The following is an 18,166-nucleotide window of genomic DNA, read 5'->3' as shown; positions in this document are numbered from 1 at the left end:
TTTCTAGGAAGAAATTGCTGCAGCTGAGGTCGAGAGGTTGCTACCTGTGTTCTCCTTTAGGATTTTGATGGACTCCTGTCTCACATTTAGGTCTTTCAATCATTTGGAGTCTATTTTTGTTTGTGGTGTAAGGAAATGGTCCAGTTTCATTCTTCTGCATGTGGCTGTCCAATTTTCCCAACACCATTTGTTGAAGAGACTGTCTTTCTGCCATTGGACATTCTTTCCTGCTTTGTCAAAGATAAGTTGACCATAGAGTTGAGAGTCCATTTCTGGGCTCTCAATTCTGTTCCATTGATCTATGTGTCTGTTTTTGTGCCAGTACCATACTGTCTTGATGATGACAGCTTTGTAATAGAGCCGGAAGTCCGGAATTGTGAGGCTGCCAGCTTTGCTTTTCTTTTTCAGTATTCCTCTGGCTATTCGGGGCCTCTTCTGGTTCCATAGAAATTTTAGGATTATTTGTTCCATTTCTTTGAAATAAGTGGATGGTATTTTGATGGGGATTGCATTGAATGTGTAGATTGCTCTAGGTAGCATTGACATCTTCACAATGTTGGTTCTTCCAATCCATGAGCATGGAATGTTTTTCCATTTCTTTGTGTCTTCTTCAGTCTCTTTCCTGAGTATTTTATAGTTTCCTGAGTACAGATCCTTTGCCTCTTTGGTTAGATTTATTCCTAGGTATCTTATGGTTTTGAGTGCAGTTGTAAATGGGATCGACTCCTTGATTTGTCTCTCTTCTGTCTTGTTGTTGCTGTATAGGAATGCCACTGATTTCTGTGCATTGATTTTATAGCCTGCTACTTGACTGAATTCCTGTATGAGTTCTAGCAGTTTTGGGGTGGAGTCTTTTGGGTTTTCCACATACAGTATTATATCATCTGCAAAGAGTGAGAGTTTGACTTCCTCTTTGCCGATTTGGATGCCCTTTGATTTCTTTTTGTTGTCTGACTGCTGTGGCTAGGACTTCTAATACTATGTTGAATAGCAGTGGTGAGAGTGGACATCCCTGCCGCGTTCCTGACCTTAGGGGAAAAGCTCTCAGCATTTCCCCATTGAGAATGATATTCGCTGTAGGTGTTTCGTAGATGGCTTTTATGATATTGAGGTAAGTACCCTCTATCCCTATACTCAGAAGAGTTTTGATCAAGAAAGGATGCTGTACTTTGTCAAATGCTTTTTCTGCATCTATTGAGAGGATCATATGATTCTTGTTCTTTCTTCTGTTAATGTATTGTATCACATTGATTGATTTGCGGATGTTGAACCATCCTTGCAGCCAGGGATAAATCCCACTTGGTCGTGGTGAATAATCCTTTTAATATACTGTTGGATCCTATTGGCTACTATTTTGGTGAGAATTTTTGCATCCATGTTCATCAAGGATATTGGTCTGTAATTCTTCTTTTTGATGGGGTCTTTGTCTGGTTTTGGGATCAAGGTAATGGTGGCCTCATAAAATGAGTTTGGAAGTTTTCCTTCCATTTCTATTTTTTGGAACAGTTTCAGGAGAATAGGTATTAATTCTTCTTTAAATGTTTGGTAGAATTCCCCTGGGAAGCCATCTGGCCCTGGGCTTTTGTTTCTTGGGAGATTTTTGATGACTGCTTCAATATCCTTAGTGGCTGTAGGTCTGTTCAGGTTTTCTATTTCTTTCTGGTTCAATTTTGGTAGTTGATACATCTATAGGAATGCACCCATTTCTTCCACATTATCTATTTTGCTGGCATAGAGTTGCTCATAATATGTTCTTATAATTGTTCGTATTTCTTTGGTGTTGGTTGTGATCTCTCCGCTTTCATTCATGATTTTGTTGATTTGGGTCCTTTCTCTTTTCTTTCTGATAAGTCTGGCCAGGGGTTTATCAATCTTGTTAATTCTTTCAAAGAACCAGCTCCTAGTTTCGTTGATCTGTTCTACTGTTCTTTTGGTTTCTAATGCATTGATTTCTGCTCTGATCTTGATTATTTCTCTTCTCCTGCTTGGTTTAGGCTTTATTTGCTGTTCTTTCTCCAGCTCCTTTAGGTGTAGGGTTAGGTTGTATATTTGAGACCTTTCTTGTTTCTTGAGAAAGGCTTGTATTGCTATATACTTTTCTCTCAGGACTGCCTTTGCTGTATCCCAAAGATTTTGAACAGTTGTGTTTTCATTTTCATTGGTTTCCATGAATTTTTTAAATTCTTTAATTTCCTGGTTGACCCATTCCTTCTTTAGTAGGATGCTCTTTAGCCTCCATGTATTTGAATTCTTTCTGACTTTCCTCTTGTGATTGAGTTCTAGTTTCAAAGCATTGTGGTCTAAAAATATGCAGGGAATAATCCCAATCTTTTGGTACCGGTTGAGACCTGATTTGTGACCTAGGATGTGATCAGTTCTGGAGAATGTTCCATGGGCACTTGAGAAGAATGTGTATTCCGTTGCTTTGGGATGGAATGTTCTGAATATGTCTGTGAAGTCTATTTGGTCTAGTGTGTCATTTAAAGTCTTTATTTCCTTATAGATCTTTTGCTTAGATGATCTGTCCATTTCAGTCAGGGGGGTGTTAAAGTCCCCCACAATTATTGTGTTGTTGTCAATGTGTTTCTTCGCTTTTGTTTAATTGCCTTATATAATTTGCTGCTCACATGTTAGGGGCATAGATATTTACAATTGTTAGATCTTCTTGTTGGATAGACCCTTCAAGTAGGATATAGTGTCCTTCCTCATCTCTTATTACAGTCTTTGTTTTCAAATCTAATTTGTCTGATAATAAGGATTGCCACCCCAGCTTTCTTTAGGTGTCCATTAGCATGGTAAATGGTTTTCCACCCCCTCACTTTCAGTCGGGGGGGTGTCTTTGGGTCTAAACTGAGTCTCTTGCAGATAGCATATTGATGGGTCTTGTTTTTTAATCCAATCTGATAGCCTGTGTCTTTTGATTGGGGCATTTAGGCGTAACTATTGAAAGGTATGAATTTAGTGCCATTGTGTTGCCTGTAAGGTGACTATTACTGTATATGTATGTGTTTCTTTCTGATCTATGCTGCTTTTACGTTCTCTCTTTGCTTAGAGGATCCCTTTCAATATTTCTTGGAGCGCTGGTTTTGTGTTTGCAAATTCCTTTAGTTTTTGTTTGTTCTGGAAGCTTTTTATCTCTCCTTCAATTTTCAATGACAGCCTAGCTGGATATAGTATTCTTGGCTGCATATTTTTCTCATTTAGTGCTCTGAAGATATCTTGCCAGTCCTTTCTGGCCTGCCAGGTCTCTGTGGATAGGTCTGTTGCCAATTTAATATTTCTGCCATTGTAGGTTACATATCTCTTCTCCCGAGCTGCTTTCAGGATTTTCTCTTTGTTTCTGAGACTCGTAAGTTTTACTATTAGATGTCGAGGTGTTGACCTATTATTGATTTTGAGAGGGGTTCTCTGTGCCTCCTGGATTTTGATGCCTGTTTCCTTCCTCACATTAGGGAAGTTCTCTGCTGTTATTTGCTCCAATATACCTCCTGTCCCTCTCTCTTTCTTCTTTTGGGATCCCAATTATTCTAATGTTGTTTCATCTTATCATATCACTTATGTCTCGAATTCTGCCCTCGTGATCCAGTCGTTGTTTATCTCTTTTTTCCTCAGCCTCTTTATTTTCCATCATTTGGTCTTCTATGTCGCTGATTCTCTCTTCTGCCTCATTTATCCTAGCAATTAGTGCCCCCATTTTGATTGTACCTCATCAATAGCCTTTTTGATTTCGACCTGGTTAGATTTTAGTTCTTTTATTTCTCCACAAAGGGTTTCTCTAATAACTTCCACGCTTTTTTCAAGCCCAGCTAGTATCTTTAAAGTCATGATTCTGAACCTTAGGTCTGACATCGTACTAATGTCCGTATTGAGTAGGTCCCTGGCTGACGGTACTACCTCTTGTTCTTTTGGTGAGGTGATTTTTTTCATCTTGTCGTTTTGTCCAGAGGAGAACAGATGAATGAGAGAACAAAATACTAACAGGTTAACAACGTCCCCAGCAAATATACTGTATACAAATCAGAAAAGACCTGAAACCAGGGGAAAAGAAAGGGAAAAAAAAAAAAAAAAAAAAAAAAAAAAAAAAGAAAAAAAGATAAATACAAAAACAGGATACAAAAAAAGGGGAATATGATCAAATATGATCAGGCTAGTGCATAGATCAGTGCCACACACTAGATTTTGGGCGTATTTTGGTCTGTTAGAAAAAAGTGCCTCCTAAAATTTTAAAGGAAGAAAGACAAATATGTACAAAATAAGGGTTGATACAATGAAGGGATGGAAGATGATTGTAAAGATGAAAATTATAAGAGATTTTATAAAAGGAATTGATAAGATAAGTTGTTTGAAAAAAGAAAGAAGAAGATTAAAAAAGAACAGAAAAAAGGGAGAGAATGTGATCAGGCAGGAGACTAGAACAAAGCCATACAGTAGTGATTTAGGGTATATTTTGATCTGTTAGAAGAAACTGTATCTCAAAATTTTAAAGAGAGAACAACTTATATATATATGCCAAAAATAAGGGTAACTACTATGAAGGGATAAAATATGACTCTAAAAATGAAAAATAAAAAATGTTTTTTTTTTAAAGGGATTGATAAGATGTTGGTTGAAAAAGGGAAAAAAAATTAAAAAAAACAGTTAACAAAAATTAACTTTGATGAACTAATGAATCATTGTAAAAAAAAGCCATGAATTCTATGTGCAGTATTCCCCTAGCGCTGGAGTTCTCCCATTTTCCTTGATCGGTAAACTTGGTCTTGGCCTGCGGGCTGTTTGTGCTGATCTTCTGGGGGAGGGGCCTGTTGCCGTGATTTCCGAATATCTTTGCGGGAGGCTGAATTGCCCCACCCTTGTCGGTCCGGGCTAAGCAAGCTGCTCGGGTTTGCTCTCAAGAGCTTTTGTTCCCTGCAAGCTCTGGTACAGCTTTGGAGGACCAGGGCGAAAATGGTGGCCTCCCAATCTCCACCTGGAGGAGCTGAGAACTCGGGGCCACACTCCTCAGAGCGCCCCCAGAGAAAAGCAGTCACTCCCATCTCCCTGGTCTCCGGCCGCACTACGTGCTCACCCGGCCTGTGACCGAGCGTTTGTATCTCTGGCACCCGACCCTGTGTGGAGTCTCCAAACCCAGCAGATCCCTGTGGTGCACTCCCGCGCCGCTCCTCCCGGGGAAGAAAGGGGAGTCTCCCCAGCTCTGCCGCTTGTTGGGTCCCTGCTGGGGGAGTAGTAGCCCGACTCTGTCACGGATCACGGTTTATGGCAACCCCGAGCTGAGAGCCCGCGCCTCGGCTCCGTCTCTGCAGCCGGCTTCCCCGCTCTGATACCTGGGAGCTCTGCCGCACTCAGGCACCCCCAGTCTTTCTGTGACCCCGAGGGTCCTGAGACCACACTGTCCCGGGAGGATTCCACCCCCGCTTAGCCACTGCAGCGACGTCCCTCAGCGGAGCCAACTTCTAAAAGGTCCGATTTTGTGCTCCGCGGCTCTAGCACTTGCCAGAAGCGGCCGATGGAGGCCCCCTCCCCTGCCGTCTATCCTCCCGAATATCGCCTCGGATTCACTTCTCCGCACGTCCTACCTTCCAGTAAGTGGTCGCTTCTCTGTTCAGAGAGTTGTTGCTACTCTCCTCTTTGATCTCCTGTTGAGTTCGTAGGTGTTCAGAATGGTTTGATCCCTATTCAGCTGAATTCCTGAGACCAGACGAAATCTAGGTCTCCTACTCCTCCGCCATCTTGCTCCGCCCCCCCTGCAATCTTTTTTTAAATTTTATTTTTTTTTTATTATGTTCAGTTAGCTAGCGTATAGTACATCATTAGTTTTTGATGTAGTGTTCAATGATTCATTAGTTGCGTATAACACCCAGTGCGCATCCCAACATGTGCCCTCCTTAATATCATCACCCTGTTGTCCCATCCCCCCACCCCCCTCCCCTCTGAAATCCTCAGTTTGGTTCTCAGAGTCCAGAGTCTCTCATGGTTTTTCTCCCTCCCTGATTTCTTCCTCTTTCCCTCTTTTCCCTCCCTTCCCCTGTGGTTCTCCCCGCTATTCCTTATGTTCCATATGATAATTGTCTTTCTCTGTTTTACTTATTTCACTTAGCATAATCCCCTCCAGTTCCATCCATGTCGATGCAAATTGTAGGTATAAATCTTTTCTTACGGCTGAGTAATATTCCATTGTATATATGAACAGGTATGTAGTAGTATCTTGTTTTAATTTTCAAATACATTGAGTCTGCTTACAGTACTTGTTCAGTCTTTCCACTAGATAATAAGCTACTCAATAGTAAGCTTATATTATTATAGTAATATAATATATAGTAAGCTTTATATTGTTAAAAGTAAATATTATTTACCTTTGTATCAGTTATATACTGCATGTGTGTGGTGTTTGGCTTCAACAAGAAAACAAAATTTTGAGAAGAAAATGGTACTTATTTTGCCTTTCTAATCAACATTTTCTTAGTGTTAATTATGAGTTTACCAAAGCAAAGCTAAGCATATGGCAATGTCAAGTCTAAGCTGTAATAGCAGCCTGAATGAAATTATAAATGTATCTGAAAAATATAAGAAATAAACAGATGATCCTTAAAGATTTTATTGTCAGGCATCTATTATAATGCTTTATATTAGGGAATGGGCTGCATTAAACCAACCCTAAAGTATAGTGCCAGCTTTCTAAAACTACAGTGTTTCCTAGACACACAGAAACTGTTGGGGGTGATGGGTATATTTATTATCTCGATTGTAGTGATGGTCTCATGGGTATGTACATATGTCAAAACTTATCAAATTGTGTGTTTTAAAAAAGTGCAGCTCAACTGGGTGTTATATGTAACTGATCAGTCACTAAATTCTACTCCTGAAACCACTATTACAGTATATGTTAATGAACTAGAATTTAAATATTTGGGAAAAAATTAAAAAGTACCTCCCATTATATATTAATTTCACCTCAAAAAGCTGTTAATAAAAGTAACTTAAAAACTAAGTTAGATTTGTTTTACTCTAGCCATTTCTTTTTGTTTTCTTCTTAGATACCCTAATTGTCAAAAATATAGTTTTTCAAAATGATAGGCCAGAGGTAAAAGTAGAAGCTATTTTTTTCACATCAAAACCAGTTATATCAGATGCATTCTAATTTTTAACGTTAGCTTAATTTGATCATTTTTCTAATGAGGCTGAACTAGCTAGCCTGCAAGGAGGCACTTTGAAATGAAGGTATTGAATGCTAGAAATATGAATATATAAGCAATCAGATTGGTTAAAAAATCATTGTGGTCTCCTACAGAAACCAGTACATGTAAGATGGACAGGTGCACTTGAATATAATCATACAGACCAGTCCTAAATTTAGAGGATTCTTCATGAATCATTCAATAAAATCCTAAGTATGAGTGTAAAATAAAGCTGGAAAATAGAGCAGAACTATATGCACTTGATAAAGAATGCCTATAAGAAAAATCTATAGTTAATATAGTATTTAATGTTGGGAAACTAGATACTTTTCCCCTAAGATCAGAAATAAGTTAAGGATGTCCCCTCCCTCCACTCCTATTCAATATTGTCTGAAAATCTTAGCTAATACAATAATACAATGAAAAATGCATGCAAAATGGGAAGGAAGACATAAACCTGTCTTTTCACAAATGACAGGATTGTCTATGTAGAAACTTTCAAAGAATCAAGAAAAAACCTTGTAGAATTAATAAGCTATTATAGCAAGTTTTCAGGATAATAGGCTAGTTTACAAAGTCATTTAATTTCCTATATACCAGCAATGAAAAACCGGAATTTGAAATTCAAAACATAATACCATTTATAACACCAGAAAAATAAAATAACAAAATAAGTACTGATCTTTATGAGGAAAAGTATAAAACTTTGAGAAAAGAAGTAAAAGAAGTTGAAAATAAAATGAGAGGTATTCCATGTTCTTGGATAGAAAGACTCAATATTGCTAAGATATTTGCTAAGATTGCAAATCTTGCCAAAGCATCCTATTTAACATAATCTCAGTCAAAATTCTGGGAAGTTATTTTGATTCAGAAGTTTATATGGAAGTCAAAAGGCCTAAAATAGCCAGTATGGTGCAGAAGAAGAAAAATGAAGTCAGAGGACTGACACTACCCAACTTCAAGACTTAATATAAAGCTAAGCATAATCAAGAGAGTGTGGTATTGATAAAAGAATATAAAACTATATCAATCGATCAGAACAGACAGCCCAGAAATAGACTCACACCAATATAGTAAATTGATCTTTGACCCAGGGGCAATGGCAATTTAAAGGAGAAAGGATAGTCTTTTTAACATATGGTGCTGGAGCAACTGGGGCATCCATATGAAATTGAAAAAAAAATGAATCTAGGTGTAGACCTTACCTTTTACAAAGATTAACTCAAAATGAATTGTAGACCTAAATATAAGGTGCAAAACTATAAAATTTCTGGAAGATAAGCTAGAAAAATATCTATTTGATATTGGGTTTGGCAATGATTTTTTAAATGGAACCAAAAGTGCCTCCATGAAAGAAAAATGTGATAGGTTGGTCTTCTTAAAATTAAAAACTTCTGCTCTGCAGAAGCTGTTAAGAGAATGAAAATACAAGCCAAAGATGGAAAGAAAAATATTTGCAAAACAAATATCTAACAAAGAACTTGTATCCAGAATATACAAAGAAACATAAAGTTCAACAATAAGAAAGCAAACAACTGAATTTAAAAAACGAATAAAAGATCTGAACAGATACCTAAACAACAAGATATACAGGTGACAAATAAGCGTATGAAAAGATGCTCAACATCATATGTCATTAGGAAATTGAAAGTTAAAACAGTGAGATACTACTATTAGATATAGTATACACTTACTAGAATGACTAACTCCAAGAAACGAAATAAATGCTGACAGGTATACAGAGCAACAGGAATTTATTATTTATTTATTGCTGGTGAAATGCAGAAATACTGTAGCCACTTTGAAAGATAGTTTGGCATTTTTTTATATAAATGTAAACATAGGCTTATCATAGAATCCTACAATCATGCTCTTAGATATTTGCCCAACTAAGGTGAAAACTTTTGTCTACACAAAAAGCTGCATATAAATGTTTATAGCAGTTTTATTCATAGTTGCCAAAACTCAGAAGTAACCAAGGTGTCCTTCCGAAGTTGAATGAATAAACAAACTGTGGTTCATCCACACAACAGAAGGTTATTCAGTGATAAATGAGCTGTCAAGACACCAAAAAAAAAAAAAAAAAGAAAGAAAGAAAAGAAAAAGAAATGGAGGAATCTTAAATTCATATTGGTAAGTGAAAGAAACCTTTCTGAAAAGTCTGCATACTGTAAGATTCCAGCCATATGACATCCTCAAAGAGGCAAAACAACAATAGAGGCAGTAAAGTGATCTGGGGTTGCCACCAGGAGGGGAGAGGAGGAAGGAATACATAGGAAGAATGGGGTTTTAAGCCTGTGAAACTATTTTGTATGATGTTATAATGGTGGATCTGTAACATTACACATTTTTTTAAAACTCATAGAACTGCAGAGCACAAAGTGAGTTTTTTTTTTTTTAAAGATTTTTATTTATTTTTTAACAGAGAGAGAGACAGCGAGAGAGGGAACACAAGCAGGGAGCATGGGAGAGGGAGAAGCAGGCTTCCCGCGGAGCAGGAAGCCCAATGCAGGGCTCGATCCCAGGACCCCGGGATCATGACCTGAGCCGAAGGCAATCGCTTAACGACTGAGCCACCCAGGCGCCCACAAAGTGAGTTTTAATATAAACTATGGGTATCAGTTAATTAAAAGAAATGAATAATAAATAAAGCCAAATATAATTTTGAATTAGTACTAATCCATATTCAAAGAATTTTGTTTTCATTTGTTTTATTTTGTGCTTTTAATTAGGTCCTAGTTTGTAATCTCATACTTGCATCTTTCTCCCCTGCTTGTTTACCAGCGTCCAGCTAATTGCTAATCTAATGCCCATTCTCAAGTTGTATTTTCATCCTACACTCTGTAACTATATATGGTGCAGAAATTTGGGTATCATTATTTGCTTTACGTTATATGAAAGTGTTCTAGTTTTCCAGTCATCTCTCCAACATATTCCCATGGTCTCTACTTTGTCCCTGCCCACATAAATACAGTCCTGCACTTAACTCATGCTCCATCTATCAACCTGACTCTTGTGACTTTATTTGCCAGTTTATATAGTTCAGTGTTCATCGTCTTTTATTTAAATTTCTGATTTGGATGTTTGAAAACTTGCTATAAAATTAGTCCTATCTGACCTTTCCCTTCAAAATTCAACATTTTTTTTTAAAGATTTTATTTATTTATTTGACAGAGACACAGCGAGAGAAGGAACACAAGCAGGGGGAGTGGGAGAGGGAGAAGCATGCTTCCCACGGAGCAGGGAGCCCGATGCGGGGCTCCATCCCAGGACCCTGGGATCATGACCTGAGCCGAAGGCAGATGCCCAACAACTGAGCCACCCGGGCGCCCCTAAATTCTACATATTTAAAGCTAATATTTAAAAATGGTGAACTTATCATCATTTTTCAAAATGATTACCTTCTAATTCCAGTGAAGTGTAAGAACTTGAGTGTGAATTGTTGGAATAATTATTTCAAATTTCCTCTTTCCCCGTAGCTAAACTTTCATTTTTTCTACCTTTCATCTGATTCCCATCATCACTACCACATTCTGACTACCTCATATCTGAGGCCGTTGTTGAAGTCTGCTGATTGTCACTCTGCTTCTACCATTTATTCCTTCCAATCCAACTATCAAATTCTGCTGAATTGATTTCCTGTTAGTACCATTTTCACACATCAATTTTGCTTCAAAAACAGAGTTATTTGTCATAGGTTGGCATTCATAGTCTTTTGTAATTCAACACTTACATACTTTTCTGATTTAGCTCCAGCACACAAGTGCACCAGCTCCACCCAGCAAAATGCAGCTATTGATTTGTTCATAAAACTTGCCTCTAGGACTTAAAGACACACATTCCCAATTAATATATTTTGTTCCCATTCTTATTCTCACCCATATTCAACATCCTACTTGTATATTGCCTTCTCTCTGGTCACTTTTCTCAATTTCTGTAGCTCTTATTAATTTTACTCTTATATTTTACTGTAAATCATCTTTTTATGTCCTTTTTCCACAACACTATTGCAAGTTCTTGTCTGGGGTGTGAGGGGTTTACTATCCCAGCCCAGATAATGGCTATGATTTATACGCTGGGGTACAATGTTTCCTACTTGGAATGGTAACCTGGCAGATAGGAAAAGTCCGTCAGAGAAAATACCATGGAGAAATTTTCTCTTCTAAAGGAAAGGTGGCATGTTTTGACATTTATTTATTCAAAACTGCTTACTGAGATCTTACTCTTTGTAAGAACCAGGATTAGGTCCCAGGATACCCATAATGAAGAAAACACTTCAAAGTTTTTATTATTGTTCTAGGCATACTGCATTATGCTTTTTTAATATTCTGGGGCCTCTGCCTTTATCAAGCATATGCTTTATAAATATTTGCATGGTTGGGAGGGGGAAATCATAGTACCTCAAAGCAGCAAGAACATTCATTAAGGAAAAACACTACTTAAACTAGAGCCATATGTGTCCTTCCCTTTGTGGCCATATTATGCCAAGGAGACAGGCCTTTAACTCTGCTTTATACATCAACACAAAGGCGTTTTTCCAGGGAGGCCACTGTCCGTGCCAAATTTGCCACAGTGAAATCTAGAGAACAGGCCTTCCTATGTTTAGAATTTATAAGCCATAAGGATAGAAGTCATCCAACTATCTCCATTTTCAGAGGTCATAATGTCAATATTTCTTTCTGCTTCCTCTACCTTTGAAATAGGTTTGCACTTTGTGGTGCTTCCTAAAAATCAATGAATTGTGTAAAATCATACTGTATTGTATCAGTTCATCCAAAATTTCTTGGGATTTTTCATTTCATTTTTCATTTCATTTCATTTTCATCAACAAGAAACCAGATATGCAATACAGTACTTGTTTTCAGCAAGAGTTATAAAAAAAATGCACTTTAGATTTTTGCTGGAAATTAGCAGGTAGTTCATTTTGAATTTTTTGTATCAATACCTACACCCTAGTAATTTAATAAGGATTGCAAAAATTCAGAATGAATTGATTGGCAACCTTAATGATTACATGGGATCATTAAGTGTCTGCAAAAATGGTAATATCAACCTCTGCTATAATCACTAGAATCACAATTATGTCAAACATAACTACAGAACTAGGGAGAAAAAGAAGAAAAAATAAAAACCCTTACCTGGCTGGCTCAGTTGGTTGACCATCCGACTCTTGAATTCAGCTCAGATCATGATCTCAGGCTCCTGGGATTGAGCCTTGCTTCAGGCTCACACTGAGCACAGAATCTTCTTGTCCCTTTCCCTCTCCTTCTGCCCCTGCTTTCTCTCTTTCCCTCAAATAAATAAATAAATAAAATTTTTAAAAAAATAAAATTAAAAACAAAAAAAAAAGCAAACAAACCCTTGAAGAATAGGGAGAACATGCAGAAAATATATTTTAAGATGATAGACTTAAATCTAGCTATATCAATAATTACATTAAATATGAATGTTCTTTTTTTTTTAAAGATTTTATTTATTAATGAGAGAGAGAGAGAGAGAGAGAGAGGCAGAGGGAGAAGCAGGCTCCCAAGGAGCAGGGAGCCCAATGCAGGACCCTATCCCAGGACCCTGGGATCATGACCCGAGCCGAAGGCAGACGCTTAACCATCTGAGCCACCCAGGCGCCCTAAATATGAATGTTCTATGTACCATAATTATCAGGAAGCACTTTTCAGATTGAATTTTATAGCAAGGCCAAATAGCAGTGTATGGTTATAGGAAATACACTTTAAATATAAAGATGCAAATAGATTAAAAGGATAGAAGAAGATATCCAATGCTAGCACTAACCAAAAGAAATCTGGAATGGTTATATTAATATTAGGCACAGTAGGTTTCAGAGCCACAATATAACCACTGCTAAAGAAAGCTATTTCCTCATGATAAAGAGCCTGCATTAAGATGAAATAGCAATTCTACATATTTATCACCTAATAACAGAGTGCCAAATACATGAAGGAAAAACAATAGAATTGCAAGAAAGGAAAAAAATCCATATTTATAGTCAGAGACTATAATACCACCCCTCCCCAAAATAAATTGAACAAGCAGAAATCAGTAAGGATATTAAAACCTAAATACTGTCAACTAACTTTGTTTGTTTGACATTTACACACCATTTCACCAAACAACAGCAGAATACATTCCTTTTGTATTTTTTGACTAGTGCATAGGGAACATTTAGATAGAGGGTCTCTTTGGGGTTATAAAACAAGTCTCAATAAATGTAAAAGGTTTCAAGTTAACAAAATGTATCCTTTAAACACACTAACACACTGTAACTAAATTAGAAATCAATAATGGATCTCTAGAAAACACTCAGGTATTTGGAAAATAAATAACACACAGCAATAACCATGTATCAAAGAATAAATCATGAAAGGAATAAAAAACATATATATATATATATATATTTAAAGATTTTATTTATTTATTTGACAGACACACCGAGAGAGAGGACACAAGCAGGGGGGAGTGGGAGAGGGAGAAGCAGGCTTCCTGCCGAGCAGGGAGCCCGATGTGGGACTCGATCCCAGGACCCTGGGACCATGGCCTGAGCCGAAGGCAGACGCTTAACGACTGAGCCACCCAGGAGCCCCAGGAATAAAAAATATTTTAAACTAAATAAAAACAAAAATGTAACATCAAAATTTATCTTTATTCTTAGATGACATTGTCATATATATGTATATACATATACATATATATATAATATCTACAAAATGCCTACTAGAACTAGTTAGTGTTTAACAAGGTTTTGGGATGTAAAACAAGATTAATTGCACTTTTAAAGGCTAGCAGCAACACTTAGAAACTGAAAGTAAAAAAGGAGTACCATTTACAATAGCATCAGAAATTATGAAATAAGGATAAATTTGACAAAATTTATGTAACAAATATGCAAAAGGCTATTATACAGAGTGAGAAAAAAAGAAGTCCTGAATAAGTGGAAAGATGTATCAAATTCATAGATCAGAAGCCTGAAAACTTTTAAGATACTAATTCTATCCAAATTGATCTATAGATTCCATATAATACCAGTTGAAATCCTATTAGGTTTTTTGTAGAAATTGGCATACAAATTCTAAAACTTATATTGAAATTCAAATAATCTAGACCGGCAAAATAAATTTGAATAAGAACAAATACTTTGAGAATTAATACTATGATTTCAGTACTTAACTATAAAGCTACAATAATCAAGAAAATATGTTATTGTAAAGATAGAAAAATACAATAGTGAACAGAATACAGGATCCAGAAAGAAGTTTACACATATATGGACAACTGTTTTTTAACAAAGAAGACTGTATTTCTCCACTGAATTGCCTTTGCTTTAGGGCAAGTATAGTCTTTACAGTATTGCTGGAACAATTGGTTATCCAAATCCAAAAAAAATAAAAATGAACTTTGATCTATATCTTTCACAATAAACAAAAATAACAAAACATTTTGTGTACCTAATATAAGACCTAAAACTATAAAACTTGTAGAACATAGGAGAAAATGTTTGTTTCCATGGGTTAGACAAAAGATTTTTTTAAGAAAGATTTTTCTAAATATAACACTGGAAGCATAATACATAAAACAAAAATGTTGTTAAGCTGGACTTCATCAAAATAAAAAAAAACTTTTGTGTTTCAAGAGATACTCTTAAGAGAATATAAAGACAAACCAGAGACTGGGAGAAAATAAATTAAAAACATATTGATAAAGGACTCATCAAAATATGTAATAAACTCTCAAAACTCAATTAAAAAAAAACAGAAACAACTAAAAAAAAAAACACAACTCAGTAGAAAGACGGGCAAAATATTTGAATAGACAACTCACCAGAAAAATTACACAAGTGGCGAATAAGCACATGAAAGGATATTCAACATTAATGTTCATTAGGAAAATGTGAAATAAAACCACAATGTGATATCACTACACACCTTTTTTAAAAGACTAAAGTTAAAAAAGACTGACTATTCCAAGTATTGCCAAAGATAGGAACTCACTCTTGTACACTGTTGGTAGAATTTTAAATTAGTACTTACTTTGGACAGCAGTTTGGCTGTTCTTAAAAAGTTAAACACACACAAAAAAGTTAAATACACACTTACCATATGTTCCATCCATTCTACTCCTGGGTATTTTCCCCAGAGAAATCGAAGCATATATTCATACAAAGATGTGCAGATGAGTATTTGTAGCAGCTTTATTAGTTATAGTAAAAAAACTACAAAATACTCAATGTTCATCAACAAATGAATGGGTAAACAAATTGTAGAATATCCATATAATGGGTTTTATTCAACAATTAAAGTGAGTAAACTTGATATATACAACAAGTTGGATGACTTACCAATGCTGAGTGAAAAAAACCAAAATGAAAAAGACTATGGTTCCTATTATATTATTACATTCAAAGAACATTTTAGAAAATGTGGACTAATTTGTAGTGACCAATGGGGATGGAATTTGGGGGCAGAAGTAGAGTAATGTATTATAAAGGTCATGAGGAACTTTGGAGCATCACAAATATATTCATTATCTTGATGGTGGTGATAGTTTCATGGGTATAGAGATAGACATATGAATAGTGTACTTTAAATATACACCGTTTGTGTATGTAGATTGTACCTTAATAAAGTTTAAAATATGTTGATCCATGTTGCGCTTTGAATCATTTGTCTGTGCATGATTTTGCAGTGACATGCATTAGTTATTAGAAAATATCTGTCAACAGAATTACACTATCAAGCTGATGGTGGCCTATGTAAATTTTCCAAGATGATACTTTTCATTTGGAAGCTAGAATTATTGTTGAAGTGGCAGGCTTATTTAGTTCAGTTTCTTGAAAATGTCTCAAGTACTAAACCGTGAATAACTCTAATTTGTCCATTGTTCCTTTATGTCAAAGATTTCCATGGAAAAAGTGAATAGTTAAGCTCACAAGTCAATCACAAAAGTGATTTTTCTTGAGACATCTATTATACTTCGTTAGGCAACAACAGTGTTTTGTGAGCAGTTCCCGTTTTGTCAAGCAGAATATTACAAAGGTATGAACTCAAACTTTGAGATTTAATAAAATTAACATTTTTAACTGAGCAAGGACCTTTTTTCAGTGTAACTGTTTTTTTTTTCTTTTGTTTTGCTCTGCCAGTCTCTTGTGCTAAAGAGTAGAGTGATTCCTACCTAGCATAATTTGTTATCAGCAATTTTACCCACCATTGCTTTTGTGCACAATGAAAAAGACAGATAATGTCTTAGAGCTATTGTGAAAATAGTTTTGACTTTTCAGCCCCTAAAAAGGTCTTTGGGAACCACAGGATTCTGTAGCCCATTTTCAGAATTGTTGGAAATGATTACATAATTAAAGGATAGAAAAAAATTGAGGTATTATAAAAGTGAATAGTACAAGAAACAAAAAACAATTAAAAACACCTGGGAGGAAAAAAAAAACTAAAGGGGTAAATTATGCTCCAAATATGAAGCAAACTAAAATGTGGCAAGATTTTAAACAGTTGAGAGAGTGTCTCAAACAAGAATGTCAATAACATTTTTCTTGCATAGTCCAGAGTTTCTGACATTGGAACATATGAAAAAGAAATATAATTCTCACATTATTTTTTACCCAGGAGTAAAGAATATTTACATAGTTGTATAATTCAGATCTTGTTTATTTATTTCCGACATTTAAAGTAGACAAATCATGTAGTACTTGGTTGGGATTGCAAACTAGATTCACCTGTTAACATTGTGTGAGCGAAGAGCTCACCAAGGATGGGCTGTGGCAGTGGAAATCCATTGGCAGGAAAGGTGTAGGAGAGAACAGGCTGCTAAAAATAAGAGGCAATAGATACTATTGAACAAGGAACACAGATTTAAATAAATTACTTTAAGTTACAATTGTAATGCAATATAAGCCTTCACATAGTGGCATTTAAAGGAGAAGACTGTGGAGGAGTTTGATGGCACAAACAAGCCAAATCTTCAGTTTTCAGGGCAAGCTAATTAATAGTTAACTGTTGAAACTGATAAATCAATATTAGAGTAGAATAGTCATGAAAATAGCCTCTAACAATTAAAATTATACACAGTAGAATTCTGTTTCTAGGAAATTGGACTGAAGTAAGGAGGAAGAATAATGCTTTTCAACATTGTCTTCTGTAGTGTTTTCTTCAAATAAAAGCAATGATTAAATAAAAATTATATAGATAATTATATAAAAATATATTGTACATTAATGTGTATTTGATATATAGTCATATAAAATATTTACATTTAAAAATACGTATATGGTATATACAATTAAAATAAAATTAATTAAAATTAAAATAAGTAAATATTTTACCTGTGGTTTAACTCATGCATTGCTCATCTCATAATGATACCTTAAAGTTTGATCTCCTTGAGTTTATAGGCTTTGTTAATTCTTTATATTCTAATGCATAGTATCTAGCCTATGGTATGTGGTCAGTAAATACTGAGTAATGTATAGCTGCCATGACGTTGTAGTCCCAAGAAATACTATGACATCCTTTAAAGAATTTCATCTGATACAACTTTACTTTTCTCCACCTATCGTTTTAGGGAATTCTAGTGTCAAATAAAACTACAGTCTGGTGGTAAGTGTCCTTTTTCAATAAACAGAAAGGAAGAAAGTAATGTTTGTTGAGTGCCTACTCTTTGCCTCCTACATCATTTTATTTAATCTTTACCACAATCATGTATGAATTATAATAGCAAGACCATTGCAGTCATCTTGGTTCTGCTGCTTATCCAGTGTGGGGCAAAATGAAAGAGCCTCATTAAATAGTCATTGAAGAAATATCATTGGAAGTTAAATTCATTTTAGTGAGAAATAGAGAAAACAAAGCATCAGAAACTTTAAGCAAGTTTGTTAGAGTTATGCTAGAACTGGTAAATGGTTTGAAGTATACCCCTGACCAGGCTCAGAACCTTGGGATCCACATTATGTGCTGGTGTGGCACTGGGAAATAGAC

The 18,166-nt window shown here is 35.7% G+C and overlaps 1 protein-coding gene across 3 annotated transcripts in view; it reads left to right on the top strand.

The window, feature by feature from the left end:
- AGMO (alkylglycerol monooxygenase) overlaps positions 1-18,166 on the top strand; it is a 393,108-nt gene that overhangs the window by 19,887 nt on the left and 355,055 nt on the right. Inside the window, exon 1 of one of the 3 annotated variants that reach the window (XM_073898903.1) lies at positions 9,605-9,764. The exons of the other annotated variants lie outside the window; for them this stretch is intronic. The gene's annotated coding sequence lies outside the window, so the exon portion shown is untranslated. Of the gene's footprint in view, positions 1-9,604; positions 9,765-18,166 lie in introns of those variants that run through there. 3 annotated transcript variants of the gene reach the window in all.

This window comes from Callorhinus ursinus, unplaced genomic scaffold, assembly GCF_003265705.2.
Source record: "Callorhinus ursinus isolate GAN/ISIS: 27379988/994484 unplaced genomic scaffold, GSC_fseal_2.0 scaffold12, whole genome shotgun sequence".
Classification (NCBI taxonomy): Eukaryota; Metazoa; Chordata; class Mammalia; order Carnivora; family Otariidae; genus Callorhinus; species Callorhinus ursinus.
The sequence above is the reverse complement of the archived record's forward strand: the minus strand, read 5'-3'. Positions and strand labels throughout refer to the sequence as shown.